Genomic DNA, 10,122 nt, shown 5'->3' with positions numbered 1-10,122 from the left:
AGAAGAGGAGGAAACACTTCAAAGCTAATTGTATGAGGCCAGCATTACCCTGATACCAAAATAAGACAAAAACCCTATGAGAAAACAAAACTACAGGCCAATATCCTCAATGACACAGATGTAAAAAACTTCAGCAAAATTCTAGAAAACCATATTCAACAGTTCATTAAAAAGATCATACAGAATGACTGAGTGGGATTTATTCCTGTGATGCAAGGATGGTTCAACATATGCAAATCAAGTAATATGATTTACCACATGGAACTAAGCATCAAAACCACACAATCATCTCAAAAGATGAAGAAAAGGCATTTGATAAAATTCAAAGTTCAAGACATATTCTTAAAAATATTTGTTTTATATATGATGATAATTACTCTTGCATGGGAAAAGGGTTTCACGGTTAACCCAATTTGGAAAACACTGATTTAAAGACAATATTAATAATGTTCAGTTGATACCTGTTTTTATTAAGCATTGTGCATCATCTTATGTTAGGCAGAGGAGAAACAGTGGAAAACAAATAGACACTGGCCCATGTTTATGGGACTTAAAATCCAATAAGAAAAGCTGGAATTAAACAAATTATTGTGCATAATTCATTAAGTAATTATGAGTGAGAAAAGTCTCAGGAAGGAGCCTGCAGAGTGTTATTGGATATAGTTTAGAGTGGTTAATGTGAATAATAATTAACACTCTTTTTGGCTCCTGCCATGAACTGGACATTGGCCTAAGAGCTTCATAATCATTACATTTAAACAAGCCAAATGGAGTGCATGCTAATGTGCCTTTTGCATTTCCTAGTGTTGAACATGGTAATAGAGCATTTCCCAAGTGAATCTGACCTCAGAACACTTTCTTTTTTTCTTTTTTGAGACCAAGTCTTGCTCTGTCGCCCAGGCTGGAGTGCAGTGGTGGGATCTCAGCTCACTGCAGCCTCTGCTTCCTGGGTTCCAGAGATTCTCCTGCCTCAACCTCCTGGGTAGCTGGGATTACAGGTGCATGCCACCATGCATGGCTAATTTTTATATTTTTAGTAGAGGGGTTTTGCCATATTGTCCAGACTGGTCTCAAACTCCTGACCTCAGGAGATCCGCCCACCTTGGCCTCCCAAAGTGCTGGGATTACAGGCATGAGCCACTGCACCCGGCCCATTTTCTTTTTAACATTTCTAAATTAATTAATTAATTTTGAGATGGGTTCTTGCCCTGTCACCTAGGCTGGGGTGCAGTGGCATGATCACAGCTCACTGCAGCCTTGAACTCCTGGCCTCAAGGGATCCTCCTGCCTCAGCCTCCTGAGTAGTTGGGTATACAGGCATGGGCCACCATATCTGGTTAAGTTTTAAAAAAGTTTTCTTTATACAGACGGGGTTCTCTCTATGATGTCAAGGCTGGTCTCAAAATCCTGATCTCAAGTGACTCTCCCACCTTGGCCTCCCAAAGTGCTAGGATGACAGGCATGAGACACCATGCCCAGCTAATTTATTTATTTAATTACTATTATTATTATTTTGAGATGAAGTTTTACTCTTGTTGCCCAGGCTGGAGTGCAGTGGCACCATCTTGCTCACTGCACCTCTTGGGTTCAAACGATTCTCCTGCCTCAGCCTCCCAAGTAGCTGAAATTACAGGCATCTGCCACCACACTTGGCTAATCTTTTGTATTTTTAGTAGAGATGGGGTTTCACCATGTTGGGCAGACTGGTCTCGAACCCCTGACCTCAGGTGATCCACCCGCCTCAGGCTCCCAAAGTGCCAGGATTACAGTAGTGAGCAAATGCACCCGGTCTTTCCTTTTTTCTTTTTAAAGAATATATAATATTCATTTAATTCTATGGCAATTTTAGCAAGGCTACTGTGAATCATGGAGAGCCATTGAAGGGTTCTCAGATGGGGAGAGAAAAGGTTAAAATCTAATTTCTCAAATGATAGGAAACATTTACACTGAAACCCTGGTGACTGAAAAATGGCCAGAAACTTTAGAAAGAGTTAGGGATCTTCAACTTTGCCACTGCATAAGAGTTACCTTTACTTTTTAAAATACTGGCCTATTATTTATTTATTTGAGATGCAGTCTTGCTCTGTAGCCCAGGCTGCAGTGCAATGGTGCAATTTTGGCTCACTGTAAGCTCCATCTCCTGGGTTCAAGTGATTCTCCTGCCTCAGCCTCCTGAGTAGCTGGGATTACAGGCGCCCACCATGACTCCGTTAATTTTTGTGTTTTTAGTAGAGATGGGGTTTCACCATGTTGGCCAACCTGGTCTCCAACTCCTGACCTTAGGTGATCTAAGGCCTCCCAAAGTGCCGGGATTACAGGCGTGAGCCACCACACGTGGCCAATACTGGCCTATTAAATAAATCTAAGTCTCTTGGAGAATAGTCTGTATTTTTTACGAAGTCTAGATATATGAAAAACTGGTAATACCAGTTGTCTCTGTGGAGGGTTATTGGGTAGCTGAGCAACAGATAAGGGAAGAAGATTCTTCACTGTAAAATGGTGAACAGTGGTTAAATATTACCTAGTTAAAATAAGTGTACAAATTTAAAAGAGTCTCCATAGATGATCTGGATACAGCCAAGATTGACAACCACAGGTATAGTTAATTAGTGAATTAAAAACAAAATAATGTGAAACAAGTAATTAAAATTTTCTATTAAAAATAAGATGTGCTAGAATAGATTTGATGATTGAGGGGTTAATAACCTTAAAGAAAGCAACTTTCCAGTGATGGGATGGAGAAATTAGATCACAATGGTTAAGGAGTCAGGAAAGGGGGTAAGCAGAGGCCAAAGACTATAAGCTGTTTGTTGATGGGCAGCCACAAGGCAGGCTGTCTGAACCCTGATGCCTCCACTCATGACTTGTGGGACTTGGGAGAGTTTCTCAGTCCCTCAGATTCCTCATTTGTAACATAGTATAACATTATCTGTCCTATGATTCTTCAAGGATCTAGAACCAGAAAAACCATTTGACGAAGCAATCTCATTACTGGTTATATACCCAAAGGAATATAAATCATTCCACTTTAAAGACACATGCACACATATGTTTACTGCAGCCCTACTTACAATAGCAAAGACTTGGAACCATCCCAAATGCTCATCAGTGATAGACTAGATAAAGAAAATGTGGTACATATATACCATGGAATACTATGCACCCATAAAAAGGAAAGAGATCGTGTCCTTTGCAGGGACATGGATGAAGCTGGAAGCCATCATCCTCAGCAAACTAACACAGGAACAGAAAACCAAACACCGCATGTTCTCACTTTTAAGTGGGAGCTGAACAGTGAGAACACACGGATACAGAGAGTGGAACAACACACACCAGGGCCTGTTGTGGGGTGGGGGATGAGGGATGAGGGGTGGGAACTTAGAGGACGGGTCAGTAGGTGCAGCAAACCATCATGGCACACAGATACCTATGTAACAAACCTGCACATTCTGTACATGTATCCTGTTTTTTTTTTTTAGAAGAAATAAAAAATATATAGTACTAAAAAATCTCTCTCTCTCTCTCTCCCTCTCTCTCTGTCAATCATCTTTCCTAAAAATGGTACAGGATGGGGGGGTGGTGAGGAAGAAAAGGACAGCTTACATATTCTTATATATAAACTTAGACATATAGAGAAGGCTGGATGTTTTCAGAGCAGGAATTGTTTGTGTTTCTCTGCATAAGCATGTTGAAACCTCCCCCTAATGAACCAGCTGAGATGAGACTATAGATCCATCTGAGTAGACATGTCCCATTTGGGTCAAGAAAGGAAAACAATATGTTGAGTCAGGTTAAAAAAAAAATCCTAAACCATAATTGTCCACTTTCTTAGCAAGGAGAACAGTAGTGTTCAATTCTTTTAGCCCCAATGCCCCCACCTTTTTTTTTTTTTTTTTTGATGGAGTCTCGCTCTGTCACCCAGGCTGGAGTGCAGTGGCAGGATCTTGGCTCACTGCAAGCCCGACATGACAGGTTCACGCCATTCTCCTTCCTCAGCCTCCCAAGTAGCTGGGACTACAGGCACCCACCACCACGTCTGGCTAATTTTTTGTATTTGTTTAGTAGAGACAGGGTTTCACCGTATTAGACAGGATGGTCTTGATCTCCTGACCTTGTGATCTGCCCACCTCGGCCTCCCAGAGTGCTGGGATTACAGGCGAGAGCCACCGCGCCCGGCCCCCAATGCCCCTTTTAAAGCAAACACTTTACTATTCTGAAATCAAGTTCATAGATAGTATAACTTACTTACATGCATTAAATAATAATATAATGGTCTAACTATGGAATACAGGAGAAATTAAAGTTAAGTAGTTTAGTATTATTATTTTATTTTATTTTATTTTATTTTTGAGATGGAGTCTCACTCTGTCACCCAGGCTGGAGTGCAATGGTGTGATCTCGGCTCACTGCAGACCCCATTTCCTGTGTTCAAGCGATTCTCCCTGCCTCCACCCCAGGTAGCTGGGGTTACAGGCATGTGCCATGACGCCCAGCTACTTTTTTGTGTATCTTTAGTAGAGATGGGGTTTTGCCATGTTGGCCAGGCTGGTCTTGAACTCCTGACCTCCAGTGATCTGCCCGCTTTGGCCTCCCAAGATGCTGGGATTACACGTGTGAGTCACCATGCCTGGCCAGTAGTTCCTCGTTAAATATGTAATTCTTCATGTGAATCCTTGAGCATGGCTACATCAGTTTGTAGACACTAATGAAGTGGTCAGCTGCTGACATGTATATGGACACTGTGGATGTGACAGCTGGGAACAGGCTGTATTAGGTGTGTTATTGCCTTGGAAAGTCGAGCACCATGAACAGGTTTGCTGATGGTGATGTGAGTTCCTAAAATGGTGAAGAACTTTGGAAACGTCCGAATAAAACAAAGTATAAATTTCTTTCGATTTACATAGTAGATGCATTTTGGGGAAATTCAGTGGATATTGAAAAAGCACAAAAGATACTTCAACACAAGGTACTTTGTACTTGATGTAAAATGGCATTAGGTTTTTTACTCAGATCATAATAAGTAGCCCTGTCATCTACATTAATTTCCAGTGGACATGAAATAAATTTCCATCACACTTGGGGCAATTCTTTGTTGCGTGGGATGTCTACCACATCTGGTTGTCCACTCTCTAAGTGCCTGGCAGTGCCCTTCCAATCATGGTGACAACCAAGAAACACCCTCACCCACAGACCCACAGATTCCCAAATGCCCACCAGGAGGTGGCATCGTTCCTTTTGAGGTGCCACTAAATACTCTACTAAAGTGGAATGTTTGAGTCAAATTGAACTCTATGAGAGGCTCATTAAATGCTTGTGGAATAGGCCGGGCGCGGTGGCTCACGCCTGTAATCCCAGCACTTTGGGAGGCCGAGGCGGGCGGATCACAAGGTCAGGAGATCGAGACCACGGTGAAACCCCGTCTCTACTAAAAATACAAAAAATTAGCCGGGCGCGGTTGTGGGCGCCTGTAGTCCCAGCTACTCGGGAGGCTGAGGCAGGAGAATGGCGTGAACCCGGGAGGCGGAGCTTGCAGTGAGCCGAGATCGCGCCACTGCACTCCAGCCTGGGCGACAGAGCGAGACTCCGTCTCAAAAAAAAAAAAAAAAAAAAAAAAAAAAATGCTTGTGGAATAGAATGAGCAGGAATCTTGCAGATCCTCACAGCCATCATTTTGAATTTTAATTCACAATGTGGAGAGAGCATAGATATAACTAGAAGAGCTATACAGGGATAGCCTAATGGTTTAATATTTCAAGCCTACCCCAATTTGTTGGAAGTTGCTGCCTTTAGTGGTGAATACAGAATAATTTTTGCAGTAGTGTCCAGCTTCTGCAATCATCCAGCAGCTATTTACTGAGCATCCATGCCAAGCACTATTCCAGGAGCTAGCAATACAGTAATAAACAAAAGACACAGATTCAGGCCCTCATGGAGCTAAAATTTCAAGCTCAGGAGGAGCTAACAAAGGTGTGCGCCATGGCGTCGGGAACATACTGTCCATGAATTTGTCTTACCTGAAACAAGAGAGTTATCTGAATTACTACTAATTCTCAAGGACTTTCCTGAGATTTATTTTTATTTTTATTTTTGCGACAGGGCTTCATTCTGTCATCCAGGCTGGAACGCAGTGGCACTATCTTGCCTCACTGCAACCTCCACCTCCTGGGTTCAAGTGATTCTTGTGCCTCGGCCTCCCAAGTAGCTGGGACTACAGGTGTGTGCCACCACACCTAGCTAATTTTTGTATTTTTAGTAGAGACAGGGTTTTGCCATGTTGGCCAGGCTGGTCTCAGACTCTTGGCCTCAAGTGATCCACCTGCCTCAGGCTCCCAAAATGTTGGGATTACAAGACTGAGCCCCTGTACCTGGCCTGGGATTTTATTTTTTAAAATTAAGCACTGTCCCGGGGTTGGGGCATGGGGCAGTCAATGTGGGAACCAAAATGGAGGGAAGAGTGAAGCCTGAGGGTGCTGGACAAATGGGATATTAAAACTTTTTGGGCTGGGTGCGGTGGCTCACGCCTGTAATCCCAGCACTTTGGGAGGCCAAGGTGGGCAGATCACAAGGTCAGGAGATCAAGACCATCCTGGCTAATATGGTGAAACCTTGTCTCTACTAAACAAATACAAAAACTTAGCCGGACGTGGTGGTGGGCACCTGTAGTCCCAGCTACTCGGGAGGCTGAGGCAGGAGAATGGTGTGAACCTGGGAGGCGGAGCTTGCAGTGAGCTGAGATCGCGCCACTGCACTCCAGCCTGGGTGACAGAGTGAGACTCTGTCACACATACCAAAAAAATAAAATAAAATAAAAATTAAGCACTGGATATAGATTTATTTTTCTATTCTTTGTCTTTTTCTCCTTAGAAAGAGAAACAGAAAAAAAACAAAATAAAATAACTTCTAATTGATTAAGAATTCAGGTTATTTGCATTCTTATTAATGGGGGTTATTCTATAACGTTTAGGAATGCATCAAAATTCATGACCAGATATCACTTGCCAAGAATGGGGGCTTCATCAAATCCGGAACGGAATTTATCTAAAAGTGATCAAGACATGCAGACTTATAAAAAGCCATGAACATCCTGTCTGTATAACAACTTGGCCAGCAACACTCCTGGGGCAAAGGACTAAGGCTCTTTCAAGCCTTGACAATAAGACACCTATAAGAATAAGCCCAAGCTCCTCCTGAGCGAGGAGGCCGACTATTGTCAGTAGAAGCATGGACTTTTGAATGTGATCTGTTCTGGAGCCCCAGAACTAGCTTTTGTTACTTTGTGATTTTTGCATAAGTTCCTCAGACTCTCTGGTCTTCTGTGTCCTCATCTGCTGAAGGAACAAAAAGTTCCTACCTCCTCAAGTCCTGTGTCTGAAGGACACTATGTTCCCATAGCACTGAGCACAATCCCTGGCACATGGTTACTTAGGGCACCCAAGTTATCATTATGTGTCTAGGGAAAGTTGGGTTGGGCGTGCAGTGGTTGGATTCTCTTCTTTCTAGGTGAGCGCTGCCTCTCAGCAGCTGATGGGGGAATCCCTGCATTATTGTCACGCCGGAGAGAAGATACCTGCTTCCTGCAAGCAAACTTACGATTTCATACACTTTATTGGATCTTAAAGGCAGATCTTTTTTTGTTTTGTTTTGCTTTTTTGAGATGGAGTTTCGCTCTTGTTGCCCAGGCTAGAGTGCAATGGCGGGATCTGATCTTGGCTCACTGCAACCTCCGCCTCGTGGGTTCAAGCTATTCTCCTGCCTCAACCTCCCAAGTATCTGGAATGACAGGCATGCGCCACCATGCCCAGCTAATTTTGTAGTTTTAGTAGAGACAGGGTTTCACCATGTTGGTAAGTCTGGTCTCGAACTCCTGACTTCAGGTGATCTACCTGCCTCAGCCTCCCAAAGTTCTGGGATGAGCCACCACGTCCGGCTTATAGGCAGATCTTAACAGCACATTAAATCACCTGCTCCAACTCCCACAATGCACAGAGAAATAAGCTGAGTTCCAAGGAGGCAGCATAACCTGAGACTAGAAATTGTGCTTAGGTTCCTAAGCCCAGGCCTCCAAGGTCTATTTCCTGCATAATGTGACCTGATATCTCCCAAAGTATAAATGTAGGGCCACCTGTGTTAAGATCACATGAAGGGCTTTTTAAAATGCAAATTCCGTCATCCTAATTGTTTTATCAGAATCTCTAGAGATGGGACCTGGGAATCTGTATTTAACAGAGGATCACACTTGAGTTCAAGAACCACTCATGTAGTAGAAAAATTACCTCAACTTACAATATGAAATGTGTCTGTGCCAAGTGCCACCTGGTAAAGACTCGATCACAGTGGATTTCAAACAAGACAAAATATTGAGGGCTGTTGAACTGTCGAATAATTTCAGCTATTATTTCTATTAGTTTCTACCTCACTATCCATCGAGTTGTTTGTATGCCAGGATAGGCCCAGTTCTCTGGCTCTTGTGAGCGTGTTTAAGTCAGTGTAGCTCTCTGCTCTTGCAAAAGCCCAAAAAGTGATTTAACATATGTATAGACTTAGAACTGTAACTAGCTCATAAATAGTAGCCGTTAGTATTATCACTCAGAGCAGGAAAAGCACCTGCACAGAGGTGATGCTGGTTTTTCTGACGTGAGCCTAGTTCAGGCAGTCAGGTGCCCATTTGATTAGCAAGATGGCTGGAGATAATAATCAGGGTAAAGGAAAGATCCCATCGAATGCTCCAGAAGTTTGTGGCACAGATCATACTTCCTTGTTGTTTGTTTTCCTGCAAAGAGAATGTAAGATCAGATGTGACTTTACTTTTGACAGTTTGAATTCTTGCTCACGTCGGCAAAAATTCCCCATATTGGAATGACTGTCCAGTTAGGGGTTTATTTATTCTCCTATGCACAAATATAGACAGTCACGCAAAGAACAGGCTGTTGTATAATTTTAGGTTTTGTCAATGATTTGTGCATCTCTAAATTGGAAAACACAGGCATAGTTTTCATGAACATGGAGAATTTCAGCTACAAAAGAATTTTTAGCCATAATAGGTATTGTATATTGAGAGAACGTGAAAAAGAATGAGGAAGTATTTTCTCCAGTATGGTGAAAGGCAAAGAGGGTTCTTTTTTTTCCCCTTAAGTGAAGCATCTACTAAATGCAAAAGAAATGATTGTGGACTCTGGAACCTGGAACCCATGACGCCAGCATTTTGCAGTAATAGCCTCTTTCATATAGAGATCTCATAACAGTTTGTAGACACTAAGTTTTTCCATGCTCCTGCAACTCACACTGGATTTTTATTTACTTCCTTTTTGCTCTGGAAAAGCAGGGCAGGAAGTTTTTAAAGGGTTCCTTGCAGTTACAAAGCTAGAATTTGAACCCAGTGTCAAAGCCTCTGGGTCAGATTGAGAAGGGTCCCATGTTGTGAGCTTGACAGTTAATTCATGGTTGCTGTTTTATGGAGCAGGAAGTGATCCTTAGTGACTCAGAGGAAGAAGTAAACTGAGGGAGGGTCCGGGAGACCAAGGTACAGTGCCTGGCATCTCTTATCTCTGCATTCTAAGTGGCTTAGCCTTGCTGTGTTCCTGAATGCACACATTGGGATTGCAACTCACACTGACCACTTTAGGTTATTCTTGAGAGAGAGGCTGTGAGTCCTGAATGCAGTACGTGTGTGTAGGGGGCTTGGCTTTCAGGCCAAGAGTGGAGTGAGTGTGGTGTTTGGCAGACAGAGAGGCCAGTTGGTTATCAAGTGAAGGAGCGCTAGGGAAAAAGTTCAAAGGGCAAAAAGCTATGTCGCTCCTTCTCACTTACTGTCCATGAGTATTTTCTTTTAAATGGAACTAGAATCATAAGGTAAGAATGACCATGAGGCTCTGGTAAAGGCAGGTGCAAGTTTTGTGTGACAGGAGTCTCATGGACTAAAAAATGATCATATTTCTGAGGTTGAATTAAATGCATAAAAGCAGCAGCAAATCACACACTTCTTCAAAGAGAGTTACCAAGTTTCAGGGGAAATTTATTAGCACATCTAAGTCTGAAAAGGAAAAGCTATCTCATATATACGAGGTTAAGTTGGAAGAAGGAGGCAGAAGGAAGAAATTCCAGTTGTTACCTTTTTTTTTAAAT

This window comes from Macaca nemestrina, chromosome 2 (genome assembly GCF_043159975.1).
Source record: "Macaca nemestrina isolate mMacNem1 chromosome 2, mMacNem.hap1, whole genome shotgun sequence".
In the NCBI taxonomy this organism is placed as follows: Eukaryota; Metazoa; Chordata; class Mammalia; order Primates; family Cercopithecidae; genus Macaca; species Macaca nemestrina.
This window is presented reverse-complemented; position numbering follows the sequence as displayed.